At 38.9% G+C, this 15,111-nt stretch overlaps 1 protein-coding gene across 5 annotated transcripts in view; it reads right to left on the bottom strand.

Annotated features, from left to right (window-relative positions):
* The window catches only part of ZBTB44 (zinc finger and BTB domain containing 44), a 50,636-nt gene extending 43,251 nt beyond the window's left edge, over positions 1 to 7,385 (bottom strand). Inside the window, exon 1 of one of the 5 annotated variants that reach the window (XM_012545153.2) lies at positions 6,354 to 7,385. The gene's annotated coding sequence lies outside the window, so the exon portion shown is untranslated. The remainder of the gene's footprint in view (positions 1 to 6,353) is intronic. The other 4 variants (XM_012545152.2, XM_003764410.3, XM_023499555.2 and 1 more) reach the window with 4 other exon arrangements.
* Between the last annotated feature and the right edge of the window lie 7,726 nt (positions 7,386 to 15,111).

Raw genomic sequence — 15,111 nt, 5'->3', positions numbered from 1 at the left:
ATCTATCTAATTCAATCATCGACATTGCAACCAAATGTTTTTGTGTTGTTACTGTGTATTTAAAGTATTGAGATTCTACAAAACTAAAAAGGGCAACTCTCTCTTGTGGATAAAGCTATTGGATAGCAGCACCAACCTATGAATAAAAAAATAGAAGTAATTCTTAAGTTTAGTTTATTCAGTCATTTTTTCAATTATTCCTGTTTGTGTCTTGGCAGAGATAATGGAGCAGTTTGCTATTTCTTTCTCCAGCTCATTTTACAAGGTGAGAGGAAATTTTGGATTGGTCAGAGAAGAACAAATGAATTAGAAATCAATTTTTTTTTTTTAAGATGAGGCTAACTGGAAGCCCTATAGGGACAGATGCTTACTAAGAAGTATATTTGAAGATGTTCTATTATGCCCAATGATTGAATTCTAAATGGAGAACGTGGAGTAGGACTTGTTCAATGTAGAGCTGCCTGACTTTAAAAAAATATACAATTTTATTTTCAGTTTTGAATCCACCCTCTCCATTCTTCCTCACCCTAACTTCTCTTACTTTCTTCTATAAACTGGCTTCCAAAATCATCACTTTTCTGTCCAGTTGTCAACGATGTCTTGTCATTTCTAATGGCTTCTTCTCAATTCTTATCCTTGAACTTCCAGAAGCATATTATTGACCATCTTCTTATCCCTAAAAAAGTACCCTTTTGATACTTTTCCTGTTTGCTCCTTCTTGGTCTTCAAAATATTATCCACGTCACAAATGTCCAAAGTGGATATATATATATATATCCCAAAGCTCTATCTTCTCAACATTGCATACTTGATAACCGATTTGGTTCCATTGATTCAATTATTCTCTCTATGGTAGATGATTTCCAGATTTACAAATTGAGTCCTAATTTTTCTCCTGAATCCATCCAGTCCCAAATCACCAACAATGGCCATTTTGAACAAGATGTCTAATAAAGGCACCTCAAAATTCAACATTCCTTGGCAGAGTTCATCTTGTCCCATCTCTCCTTCCTAATTCTTGTAATCCTATTGTAGATAACACCACCCTTCCAAATCACCCAGATTCCTGACCTAAATTTGCTTTGTGTATTTCAGTTTTTGAATCTGTTTCCCCATTGCCTAGCAAAGTGCCTGATATATAGAAGGCTTTTTTGTCTGTTGATTGATCATTGGGTTCTTCATTCTTATCCATCCCACATTTTCAATCATTGTCAAATCTTATTTCTTTCTTTATAGCACTTCTCCAATACTGTCTGTCCCCTTTTCTCTAATCATCTACTTATCTTACTTCATCTAATCATCTAAGTTCAAGTACTAATGACCTTGAAGCTGAACTATTTATTTAGTTTCTGAACCTTGAATCTCCATAGTTAGCAAAGTGATTTTTCTTTAGTATAGGTTTGACCATGTCACCTCTCCTACTCAAATTCCAATGGCTCCATATTACTTCTGGGATTAATTTTTGTCTGGCATTTAAAGCTCTTTACAACCTAGCTCCTTCCTACCTTTTCCAGTTTGTTTAAACATGTTAATTCTCCTATCCAGCCATGCTAAAGAACACTTGCTATTCCTCACACGAGACACTCCCACTCCCATCTCAGTGCCTTTGTACTCCTTTAGGCTCCTAGGTGTCAGAGTGGAGTTTGCTGCACTTGGAATGAAGACTTGAGTTCAAACTCTTGCTTCAAACACTTTGATAACTGCCTGACCGGGGCAAATCACAATCTTTGCCATCTTAGTTTTCTCATCTGTAAAATGGGGTTATTAATAGCACCTATCCCACAGGATTGTTGTTAAGGACCAAATGAGATAACTAAAGTATGTAAAAGTACTTTATGAACATAAAAGCATTTTGCAAAAAGCTACTATTATTATCATCAGTCTCTCACAGGCCTCCATGCCCAGAATGCTCTCTCTTTCCTCATCTCCACTTTTGGAATTTGGCTTCCCTCAAAACTGACAATGACAAGTACCATCTTCCACATGAAATCTTTCCAGATCCCCCACAACTACTAGTTCCTTTCATCCCAAAATTATCTTGATAATTTTTTATGTTTAGAGACACACATCTCTCTATTAGAATGTAAACCCTGTAAAGGCAAAAACATTTAGTTTTTGTCTTTATGTCCCTTATTACAGTCCCTGACTGTAAGAGAAAGTCACTGGGTGAGAGAAGGTAATGGAATAGGCACTTAATTGGTTGTATAGGACTTGGTCAGCAAAAATAAGCTAGTTAAAGTATAGAGCACATGACAGTCCAATCATAATCACATACAAGGAAGTAATCTTCCCTCCGGCCCCCATTTAAAAATACAGAAATGAACGCAGTCTTTTGTTAAGTATAAAATGTTACTAATAATTTTCAACAAGAAAGATCTACTGGTAGTTCTAATGCTTTTTTTCATGTGGTAATTTCTTTCTTGCTTTTTAAAAAATCTTGTCAATATTTTAATAATAAGCCTCTTTATCTGTTCCCTTTCCCCCAGTGTATCCATCAATTGTTTGTAATAGATACAGGCAAACTTGTCAAAACATGTATGAGTGAACTGAATTGCCTGGCCCTGACAAAACCAAAACCAAAAAAAGTAAAGATATAAGGATTATATAAGGAAATAAAACTTGAATATATTAGTCAGACAATTCTCTGTAATTCAAAGATTCAAAGTGAAGTATGTCTCATGCCTAAGCGAGAAAGGGAGGGGATAAGGTTACTAATGAATGTAGATTTTTTTTGGGGGGGGGGCATGATTTGCAATAATTGTTACAAAGGAGGGTTTTATTGAAAGAGGGGTTAAGTAGGAAGTTACATGAAGTAAAAAGCATCAATAAAATACTTCAAAAGCAAAATAATTATTCCTCATCTGGAAAGAGCATTTACACACTTAATACAAGAAAGCCTTTTATCAATGTTTTTGACAGGCAACCACTCAATTTAATATTTCTTATCAGTCAAGTCTTGCTTGAGCACAACCAGTTTTATGACTTTCATAAAACTATACCACTTTCTCACAGTTTTGAAAAACTATGAAAAGACCTTAAGGTTTTCAAATTACAAGCTTCCTCAACTATAATCACAGAATCTGAATGGGAAAGAATCTCAGGACAAGGAATCTGACCCCCTCTCCCACTATTTCCCAAAGATCTTTAACAAGAATTTCTACTAAAAAGGAATCTGTGACAACTCCTTGTTCAGTCTTTATGTGAACATTTCTAAGGAGAGAAACCCCAATACATCCCCAAGAGCAGCATATTTCACTTGTGTAATTCTATTAGGAAGTTTCTTATGTTGTATTAAAATCTGACTTCAACTAAGGATTAGGATCACAGATTTAGTAGAAAAGTACACTATAGATCATCTAGTCCAATCCCTTATTTTATAAAGAAATGAAATGCAGAAAGGTTGACTGTTATGTTCAAGGTCACACAAATATTATTAGGGAGGCTGACCTAGCATCTGAGCTTGGGACTGTCTATTTTATCAAGCATCTATGTAAGCTCCTATATCTCATTAAACACAGAGAACTTAACAATACAATATTAACTGATACAAAAGTCAGACTTCTGGGACACCTTGCATTTAGAGTTAGAAGTGAGATCACAATCAAGATCTGCTACTGTGTGACCTTGGACAACTCAGTCAACTTCTCTGGGCTTAAATTTCATCTGCAAAATGTGGGTGGGGTGGGAGTGGTTTGAACTTTCTAAGAGCCTTTTCAGTTTTAATACACTAAGTGATGGAAAATATTTTAAATGACTAAATGACAAAATACATTTTAAAATATGGTTTAGAATTTTCAAAATTTCCCAGTTTTTTTCTTTCTTTCAAAATACAAAATATATGTTTTTAAGGGGGAAAAAAAGTGCCAAATAACAAGAATGTTTACACATTCTAGTCTTGACTTTACTGGCTTTTTTGTTTGTTGTTCAATTATGCCTGACTTTTTGTGACTACATTTAAAGTTTTTCTTGACAGAGATAATGGAGAGGTTTGCTTACTCCCTTCTCCAGCTCATTTTACAGGTAAGGAAACTGAGGCAAACAGGATTCAGCGACTTACCCAGGGGCACACAGCTACTCAGTGTCTGAAGTCAGATTTGAAGTCCGGAAGATGAGTTACAACTTGACTCAAGTTGGAACACACTAACCATTGTGCAACCTAGCTGACCTGCCTTGATAGATACTGGTGTACCTTCAGTTTTAAAGTTAAGTAAAGCATTCAATTCCCAAACAACTTGGGTAACAAAATAAAGTCAATGATAAATGCAAACATACTTTGCAAAATGGACCACCACAAAGTTTGGCGTCAGAATACCCTAAAATGGGCAGATAGTGGTAATGCAGTACTTTTAGTTAATAATGAATACAAATGTAGCTCCAGGCTAGTAGATAACAAAAGGCACCACACAATACTGGAGTATTCAGTCTTGTAAAAAAGGATTTGGGTTACAGTTTAGCAGAGGGCAACCTTTTCCACAGCTATATAGCTTTTCTATCTTTAATTATATTTCACTGTCTTTCTCTCCCCAATCCCATCACTACAACCTTCGGGATTTGAAACAACTAAGGCTGTGACATCTTACCTATCATAAAAGAACCTAAAACAGTAGTGGGAGAATATGAGTACCACCTTTAGCCTCTTAGAACCTAGCACATGAACTACCTAAAAGCTGGCTTTGCCTGATTTGATCAATCTCTGTTGCCTTGAATTTAAAGCACCTATTTCACAGGGTAGACAAAGATCAAATGAGGTAAAGTGCTTCACACAGTGTTAGGCACAAAGTAAGCTCATAAGAAATACTTGAAAAACTTTTTGTGGTAGCAAAGAATTGGGGAAGGGAGAGTACATGCGCATCAACTGGGGAAATGACTAAACAAATTATGGTACATATACGTATTAGAATATTTGTGATAAAGAAATGCCATATTTACCTCTTAAACTAAATCCAAGGCAACACTTGGAAGTGCATATTAATGAATTCCTTTTCAGTTCTTATCAAAACATCTGTACTGTTTACCAATCATGTAACAACTCCTTTGGACTCTATAATAAACATTTGTCAATTTTATACTTTATAAGTGGACAAATCCACAAAATCCTTGCCACAACAAATATTTCTTGGAAGACTGATTTTCAAATTAAATTTGCACGTCTAGTTTTCTAAATCTAATGAAGTACAACTTTCAATTTTTAAAAGTCTTACATTCTTCCCCATCTCCCTGGGAGATTCACCACTGTCATTGGAGATTGCTAAATGCAGCTCTCTACTGCTCCATAAAAGCTACCCTCATGCATGAAAAAAATCTTTTTGCAATTGAGATGTGTGAAAAATATGACAGGAATGAAGACACACAGAGCTGCAAGAGTAAAAATACTTTACCTTAAAAAAAAATTACTCTGCTCCGTTCCAACTCTAAGGGGACTTCAGGATGGTGACCCTTAATTGTGAATGGCTTCCTTATGCAAGGATTATAACCACCTTTAATAAACAAGAACTATCCGCAGGAAAACATCTTTCTTCCATTCTACACTCTAGGAAAAGTGAGTTTAAGTTTTCAAAGAAACTAACAAGACTTCTTTCCTGTGTAAACTGTAGCCATAGTTATCAGGTTCAATGATTCATCAAGTTGGGTGGCTTGAATTTGGTACTAGCCAACATCTTAATGACACACGGAGAAACTATCGAGAGGTGAAACAATTCTTCCTCAAATAAAAGGAGCATAAAACTGTGGTAATTTGTTTTAATTTGCACACAATCAAGGAAATAAAAAATTACCCAAATTCTTAAAATCTCTAGAAAGAGGGACCTCCTACACATTCAATTTCTTTCACCAGCTCTAACTCTACCTGCCGTTCACTTTCTCAGGTGGCTTATTCGAGAGCTGGCCCGGCACTAAATGAAAGCGGGTGCCCTGTGACCGCTCGGTAGAGGGTTTGCTGTTGTTGTTGCTGTTGTTTTTTAACAAGTGCCACCCTGGTTTCTCTGTTCTCTCCACCGAAAGGCAGAGGAAAAAAGGAGGGAGTTCCTCCAGTCCGTGCCCTCCCATTCCAGGTAAGACATCGGGACGCCTGCTCTCCCGATGCCAAAAAGCACTGGTTATATGGGGGAGACCAACGGGATGCTCCCCCCCTCCCCCTACCAAAAAAAGCAGGACTGAAAGGACTCGTGATTTCACCCCGACGCGTGATGAGATGTCACGGGTGGGGGCGGGTGGGAATCCTAGCGACAGCCGGGCTAACCCCGCAGACGGAGGCTGGGGTGGGGTGCCCCCTGGTCCCGCGAGGGGTCCTCACTCTGCCTCCCACACCGCTCGGCCCGCGGCACCCTCCCTTTCCTGACCGGCCTCCCCGTTACCTGTGGAGAACCGTGACGACGGCGGTGCTGGGGCCCGGCGGCCTGGTCCTCCTCCTCCTCTTCCTCCTCCTCTTCCCCGCCCGACGGAGGCGGCGGCGGCGGCGACAGCCCCAGGGGGAGGGGGCGGAGCGCACGGTTGGCTCGCTCTCCCTCTCTCCTCCCCCGGGCGGCGGCGGCGGGGACCCTATCTCGGGCCGCCGCGGCTAGGCCGGTGGAGAGCCTGCGGCTCGGGCATGGCGGCGGCGGCCGAGCTGTCTCGGAGGTGGGCGGAAAGGCGGCGAGCGAGCCACCCCCTCGCGACGGCGGCGGCGGCGGCGACGGGGGGCGGTGAGAGAGGGGAGCGGCGGCGGCGCGCTCGCGCGGGCGGCCGTTGGGGGGCGGTTGGCGGTTGGGGAAGCGTGGAGGAGGCTCGCGTTCCCCCGGCGGGGTGGGGAGGGGGAAGGGGGGGTAATGAGGGGAAAGGGATGGGGGAGGTTGGGGGGAGGGGGGAAGCGGTCGCGGCGCGTGCGGGGCCCGGGCGCCGCCGCCGCTGTCGCTGCTCCGCTCCCTCCAGCCTGTTTGGGGGGCACTTTGTTTGTGTCCCACAATGCCTTGCGCAGGCGACTGGGCCGGGGAAGAGTGGTAGAGGTGGAAGGGATGGGAGGAGCCCGCTGGAGGGCGGGGCGCAAGGGAGCGCGCAGGCGTACGCCCGGGTCCGCTCGCTCTCCGGGGCGGAAAGCTAGTTAACCGTCGGCTGCAGCTTGGAGCTGCTCTCCGGATCCCGGCCGGTACCACGTTGGAGAGCCCCGCGTTGGACGTCCCGGCTCTGACAATGGCCCACGTTAGCATGACCTTGCGCAGGGTGGTTCAGTTCTTCCTGCCTCAACGTTCCCCTCGTAAGATAGGGACCGACACGTGAACTTAGCCTCGCGGCGTAATTGCGTGGGAAGCACCCCTACTATAGCGTTACGTAGGCGAGCGCCGCGTGTTGTAACCTCTTTCCTGATGGACAGCCCGGGGACGTAGTCACACACGTACAGACAGCCTCTCGCCAGGCCCCCGCAGCCCGAGCGAGACCCAGTTTTCACCTGGACGTTGCAAGGATGATTTTCTCGCCGCCAGGTGCAAGCGCGACTTTGCATTCTAAAAGGACATCTTCCTTTCGGGGAGATTTCTTACCGGTCTTTGTGGCTGCCAAATGAGTGCTCTGCGCCGCACGATCCCGGCGGTGGGAAGACCCTCCCCGGGCCGGGTGTTGCGGGAGACGACACCGGTCTCGGAGTCGGGAGGACTCGCGTTCCTATCGGACCTCCGACACTTCTCTCTTAGGCCCGTGCGACCTCGGGCAAGTCACTTAACCCTGACTGGCCCGCAAAACAAAACACTCACTCAGTCACGTGTCAAGTGCTCTGCGTCATAGGGGCTTGCGGTGGAGTGTGCCCGCAGGCAAAAGTTCTCCCAGCCGGCTGCTACCCGGCTTCTAGGACAACTCCTTTCCAAAGCGACAGAATTTCCTGTTCCCCAAACAACAAGAGAAAAGATACCTTTAATTGTTTGCACTCTTCCTGACCCAAAGTCGCTGGCGTTCTCCTATTAGCTCGTTCCCTGAACCTGCTTTTAAGTTACAAAAACGAAACAAAACAAAAAACTGTACTATAAGCTCATTGAGGGTAAGGATTCCCATCTTTTTTTCATGCTTGCCTCCTTCCTTCCTTCCCCCCCTTCTCTCCCTCTCTCCCTTCCTTCCTTCCTTTCCCCCTTCCTCCCTCCGTTCCCCCTCCCCTCCTCCCTCCTTCCTTCTTTCCTCTTCCTCCTTCCCTCTCTCCCTTTCTTCCTGTTTCCTTCCTTCCTCCCTCCCCATTCTTCCTCCCAGCGTTTTTCTTCTTCCTTCCTTTCCTTCTTCTTTCTCTCCTTTCCTTCTTTTCTTTCTTTTACCTTCCTTTCTCCTTTCTTCCTTTCTCTCTTCCTTCTTTCCCTCCTTTCCTCCCTCTCCTTCCTTCCTTCCTTACTTCCTCCTTCCTTCCTTCCTTTTCTCCCTCTCCCTTTTTGTCTTCCTCCCTCTCTCCCTCACTTCACCCCTCTCTTTTTTCCTTCCTGGTTGTCAATGCTTGTTAAATTGAAAAGAATCTTGATACCTTCATAGTTCCCTTGAAATGAAAATAACTAGTTTTCTCCGAGATAAGTCAGATAAAAATAAAAAAATTTTTTAAACACGTTTTAACTCTCCCCTGAATTGATACTGGAGAGGTTTAGTTTCATTATGGGGTGGGATTGGTGTTTCTTCCATAAACTACAAATCAGGAAGAATCCCAGGTGCTCTTCAGTGCAAGCTAGATCTGCTCTTGAGTTTGGCATCTTAAGGGCTTTGTGTTAGTGTGAATTAGTGTCTTGATCTTTATTTAAAACTAGATTATCTTAACTACCCTGAGCACTTACCTGGGCAGTCTGGTGGATCCCTGATTTCTTTCCTCTTCAAGCAGGTTTGGGGCCCCTATTACCCTGGGTAATTCCCTATAAATTCTTCAGAAAAGATATATGCCCAGCACCCTGCTTCTTTTAGTATCACTATGGCCATTTTCTCAAAAAAAGAGGAAGTATACCTCAGCAATGTTGCCTACTTTTACCAATCCTTAGTATTTAACATTTCCTTATTCCACAGAATGACTAAGCTAGAAGGTGCTGTGATGTAATTTACCTAGATTTTAGCAAAACTTTTGATGAAATGTACTGTTCTTATGGATGAGAAATGTGCAATCAGATGGATTCAGAACTACTTAAATAGGACTAATAGGATTTCCTCCTCCTTTCCCTTCTTTCCTCCTAAAAGACTAAAAGAGTTAGTAGTAGTTCACAGGTCTCCAGTGGAGTGTCCTAGGGATTTGTACTTAGCTCTGTACTGTTCAGTATTTTTATCTGTAACTTAATAGTATGTACTTTAAATCTGTAAATGACATTAGATTGTGAGTTCCTTGAGGGCAAGGAATGCCTTTTGCCTCTTTTTGTATCCTCAATGCTAAACTCTTCATAAACCAAATGCTTAATAAAAGTTTGATTGATGACCTAAAGTTTAATGTTTATAGACTTGATTTGATGACGACACAAAGCTGAGAGGGGTAGCTAATACAATGATGGAGTCGGCATCCAGAATGATCTTGGTCATTGGACTTGAACCTAATAACATTAAATTCTGTGAGCACAAATATAAAGCCATACACTTGGATAAAAAACTTCACAAATATAAGATGGTGAAACAGCACTAATGGGGAAAAAAAAGATCTGAGGATTTTAGTGCATATTAGTCAGCATGTGATACAACCACCAAAATAGTTAAAAGTTATCTAGGGAGGTATAGTTTCCAGGAATAGAGATAATAATCACTCTATATTCTACCCTTGTAACAACTGATCTGGAATATTATATTCTTGGGAGCCACAAATAAGGACACAAATAACCTGGAGAGTTTTCAAAGGTGAACTACCAGGATGGTGAAGGGCCTTGAATCCACAACATATGAGGAAAAGTTGAGGAACTGGGAATATTTAACTCAGAGAAGACCAAAGATAGACAAGGTAGTTACTCCATGCATTTACTCCAGGTATTAAATATGTTCTGTTTGGCATGGGGGGGCTGTACCAGGAACTTTGAAATTGCAAAGCTGATCAGTTAAAGCTAGATGCCTAGAGCATCCAAAAGCTGGTGGATTTTATATAAGTTGTTGGGGGTCTTCAAGAAGATGTATCTCCTTTTTGGATGTCATAATAGGGGTTCCTTTCATTTGTGTTAGATTAGATGTCCGCCAAAGCCCCTTTCAACTCTAGGATTCTGTCTCTGATACTGAATGTTCTCCTCCCTCTACTCTTGGAAATCTCATCAATTTACTGACCAGACATCAATTTACTGTTAGACAGATTGGCAGGGGACTCCTACATCTTTGCCTCTGGTCTTCATGCCAGCATCTTAGACTCAGCTTGTACATAAAAGAGGAGCTTCATGACCAACTTTTCTCTCCCTCCCCATATATTTTTTCAAAGCACATTCTCTTCTTGATCTGAGTAATTCTTATTTTGCAGTGTGTTGCACTCTGTTCAAGACTTTATCCTTTGATCCTTAATGTAATTGAAAAATGTAGTTTCTATATCGACAGCACCACATTGCCAGAAGAATATCATAAATATTAAGTATATATATGAATATTATAAGTATTAAACACTTACAGTGTGCCATTACTATGCTAGTTATTGGGATATAAAGAAAGACAAAGAATAGACCTTCCCTCTAGAAGCTTACATTTTAACTGAGGAGGCAGTGAATTAATATGAGCAAACCAGATATAGAGTAAATGAAAAAGAATATTAGTTAATAATATTCTTGTTATTGAAGAGGGCCTAGTAAATTGATGAATTTAAATTAATTGGCTTTAAATAGACATTGAGCTCTGAGAGAACATACTAATACAAAATGCAAAATTTATTCCTTTTACTTAAAGATATAATCTGTTAATCTGTTTCTGCCGGAGTCCTCAGCATTTAGTGCAATAGTAAGCACTTAATAGATGCTTAATTTTTTAAAACTTTATTGTTATTGGGAAAAAATGCCAAATAAAATGGGTATTTCCGTATACATAGTATAACCGAAAAAGAGGATTGTACATAAAACTGCAGATCTATATTATGTGTAGTTTGCTTTAAATTTTAAGTTGGGCAGGATGATTTCAGAAAGGCCTGGAGAGACTTACACGAACTGATGCTGAGTGAAATGAGCAGGACCAGGAGATCATTATATACTTCAACAACAATACTAGATGATGACCAGTTCTGATGGATCAGGCCATCCTCAGCAACGAGATCAACCAAATCATTTCTAATGGAGCAGTAATGAACTGAACCAGCTATGCCCAGAAAAATAACTCTGGGAGATGACTAAAAACCATTACATTAAATTCCCAATCCCTATATTTATGCACACATGCATTTTTGATTTCCTTCACAAGCTAATTGTACAATAATTCAGAGCCTGATTCTTTTTGTACAGCAAAATAATGTTTTGGTCATGTATACTTATTGTGTATCTAAGTTATATTTTAATATATTTAACATCTACTGGTCATCCTGCCATCTAGGGAGGGTGGGGGTAAGAGGTGAAAAATTGGAACAAGAGGTTTGGCAATTGTTAATGCTGTAAAGTTACCCATGTATATATCCTGTAAATAAAAGGCTATTAAATTTAAAAAAATATATTTATTGATTAAAAAAAAAAAAAAACAACAACAATACTATATGATGACCAGTTTTGATGGACCTGGCCATCCTCAGCAATGAGATCAACCAAATCATTTCCAATGGAGCAGTAATGAACTGAACCAGCTATGCCCAGAGAAAGAATTCTGGGAGATGACTAAAAACCATTACATTGAATTCCCAATCCCTATATTTATGCCCACCTGCATTTTGATTTCCTTCACAAGCTAATTGTACAATATTTCAGAGTCTGATTCTTTTTGTACAGCAAAATAATGGTTTGGTCATGTAAAAAAAAATTTTTTTTAAGTTGGGAGAGAATCCTAATAAAGGGTTAACAGTAGACCTTATACTTTTGGAAACATGCGTTTTAGGAGCATTTTTGGAAAGGCATTGTATATAAATTCTTATTATTGTGCATGCTATGGGTAGTGCTATATGCAAACTCTTACTACTACTCTATGTGTTACAAATGGTATTGCCAATAAGTTCCTTTTACTCTTCTCCCTTCCCCTAAGACAACTGAGGTTAAGTGACTTGCTCAGAGTTACAGTGCTAGGAAATGTCTGAGGCTGGATTTGAATTCTGATCGTCCTGATTCCATGGCTGGTATATCCATGGTGGTGTATATATTACACCACCTACCTGCCCCAGTAGAATCATCTGATTCTATAAGCTTTATTTTTAGAACACTATAAGATAACTAAATAGTCCTGATTACATAAAATCTATTATTCTATGTTTGCTTTGTAGATTACCCATATGTATACATATATTATGGAAATTGCTGTTTTCTTCTTTTCAGTAAACTTTAGTATTTTAAAGAATTGTCTCCACATAATTAATTTGAATTTAACAAAATATAATGGATCCAATATGGAGCTTTCAAAGTTGTCCTGTTTGTGTTTCTTCAGGTTCTGTATTATTTATTGTAACATGTTTTGAATCCTCCCTGATATTCTGCTGGGCACATGACAATGTTTTGTTTTTTATTTTCCATTTTGTTTTCTCTTCCTCCTCCTGTTCCTCCTCCTCTTTCTTCATTTAGTTTTAAATTAATTAAAAAGAAAGAAAAAAGTTGTTGTTTTTTTTAACGGTTCACTTAAATACAACAACATCCTTCTCCTGTTAATTGTTCCTTCCTATGGCCCACCTGGCAACCAGGTCTTTTTGCTGGGGTTTTATTAACCCTATCATCTCCATAAAATGGATCTTTGCTAACTTTATTGATATGGTACTAAAAGAGTAGATTAATTTAAGTAATATTCCTATTTTTATTTTATTACCATGTTGTCTCATTGTAGTTATTTTCTTTGATGAATTTTTTTAGTGCTTCTATGATTTATTCTTTGATTTAGTAATTCTTTAGGATTAAGTTATTTACTCCTTAAATTTCAATTCATTCTTCTAAGACCCTTTATTAAATATATATATTTTATTGCATTGTGATCAGTATATGTTTAATATTTTTGATTTTCTACATCTGTGATGTTTTTATACTCAGTGTATGGTCAGTTTTTGCAAAGATGTCATACAAGGCTGAAAAATATGTAAACTTTCTATTCAGTGATCCCTAGAGATTTATCATCTTTAATTTTTAAAAAGTTTTATTTAGGTAATTACCTTCTTTGTTATTAAATATGTCTAAGTCTGACAGGGACACTTAGAAGTCTTCCACTGTTATAGTTTTAATTATTTCCCCTTGAAATCTGATTTTTTTTCCTTTACATTTTTAAATGTTATGCTTTTTAGTACATACATATAGTATATTATTTGTTCATTTTAAAATAATATTTTCCCCCAGTTACATGTAAAAAAGTTTTTTTAGCAATCTTTATTTAGCATTTTTATAGCATATTTATTAACATTTATTATTATGGCTTTTTATTTACAAAACATATGCATGGGTAATTTTTCAATATTGACCCTTGCAAAACCTTCTGTTCAAACTTTTCCCTTCCTCCCTCCCCACCCCCCTTCCAATAGATGGCAGATAATCCAATACATATTAAAAATTTGAAGTATATGTTAAATCCAATATATGTATACATATTTATACAGTTATCTTGGTGCACAAGAAAAATTTTATCTAGAAAGAAGGTAAAAAAAATACCTGAGGAAAACAAAAATACAAGCAAACAATAACAGAAAGAGTGGAAATGCTTTGTTGTCCTCACTCTATTCCCATGGTTCTCTCTCTGAGTGTAGCTGGTTCTATTCATTACTGAACAATTGGAACTGATTTGGTTCATCTCATTGTTGAAGAGGGCCACTGGTCATCATATAGTATTGTTGAAGTATATAATGATCTCCTGGTCCTGCTCATTTCATTCAGCATCAGTTCATGCAAGTCTCTCCAAGCCTTAATGAAATCATTCTGCTGGTCATTTCTTACGGAACAATAATGTTCCATAACATACCAAAACTTATTCAGCCATTCCCCAATTGATGGGCATCCATTCAGTTTCCAGTTTTTAGCCACTACGAAAAGAGCTGCCACAAACATTCGTGCACATACAGGTCCCTTTCCCTTCTTTAGTATCTCTTTGGGATATAAGCCCACTAGTAATACTACTGGATCAAAGGGTCTTTAGCATTCATTTTTACAAGACTTTGATTTCATATTTTTCTCCTTCCCTCCTTTTTTCCTTCACTCTCCCACTTCCTCCATTCCCTCTTCTGAAGATGATAGGCAGTTTAATAATAGTTTATACATGTACTATCATGTAAAACACATTTCCATATTAGTCTTTGTGAAAGAAGAAATAGATCAAAAGGAAAAAAAAAACATGAGAAAATAAAGCAAGTGAAAAAAAATGCTTCGATCTATATTCCAAGTCCATCAGTTTTTTTGAATCGAATTTTTCTTCATGATCATTGGGTCTCAGTTAAGAAGAACTGAATAAATCAAAGTTAGCCTACACACAATGTTACTGATACTGTGTGCAATGTTTTTCTGCTTTTGCTCATTTCTCTTTGCATCAGTTCATGTAAGTCTTTCCAGGCTACGTATACAACTGATATTGATGTATTATCAATGACAGAGGTGTCAATGGCTCTCAGGCTTCATTGGGCCTATAAATAGTCTTAAGCATAGCCCAAATCAGATTAACATGTATTTGGGAAATATTTAACAAAATAAATAAAATTACATTAAAACAGATAATCACATTTTAAAACTAAATCAACATGTATCTGATAGGGTTCTTCATGTATGGATTAATGTCTTCAGTTTCTATTTGAATTTGACACCAGTGATCTATGATGATTTGAAACATAATTTTCCTGCTTTTCAGTTTTTCTTATGACCTCTTTTACTTATAGCCTTGCTTAAAATCATAATTTCCTATCCTTGATTTTTTTAGTTCACCTGAATTGAATTGATTCTTCATTAGTTCCTCATTTTTAACTCTATGTAAATCTGTGTATTTCATATTTGTTTCTTATAAGCATCATATTGTGAGATTCTATTTTCTAATCCTTTATGGTATCTTCTGTTTGTGACAAAGTTCATCTCATTCACATTTTACACTTATGATCTT

This window comes from Sarcophilus harrisii, chromosome 3 (assembly GCF_902635505.1).
Source record: "Sarcophilus harrisii chromosome 3, mSarHar1.11, whole genome shotgun sequence".
Taxonomy (NCBI): Eukaryota; Metazoa; Chordata; class Mammalia; order Dasyuromorphia; family Dasyuridae; genus Sarcophilus; species Sarcophilus harrisii.
Note: the sequence above shows the minus strand (reverse complement) of the source record. Positions and strands in the feature narration are given on the sequence as shown.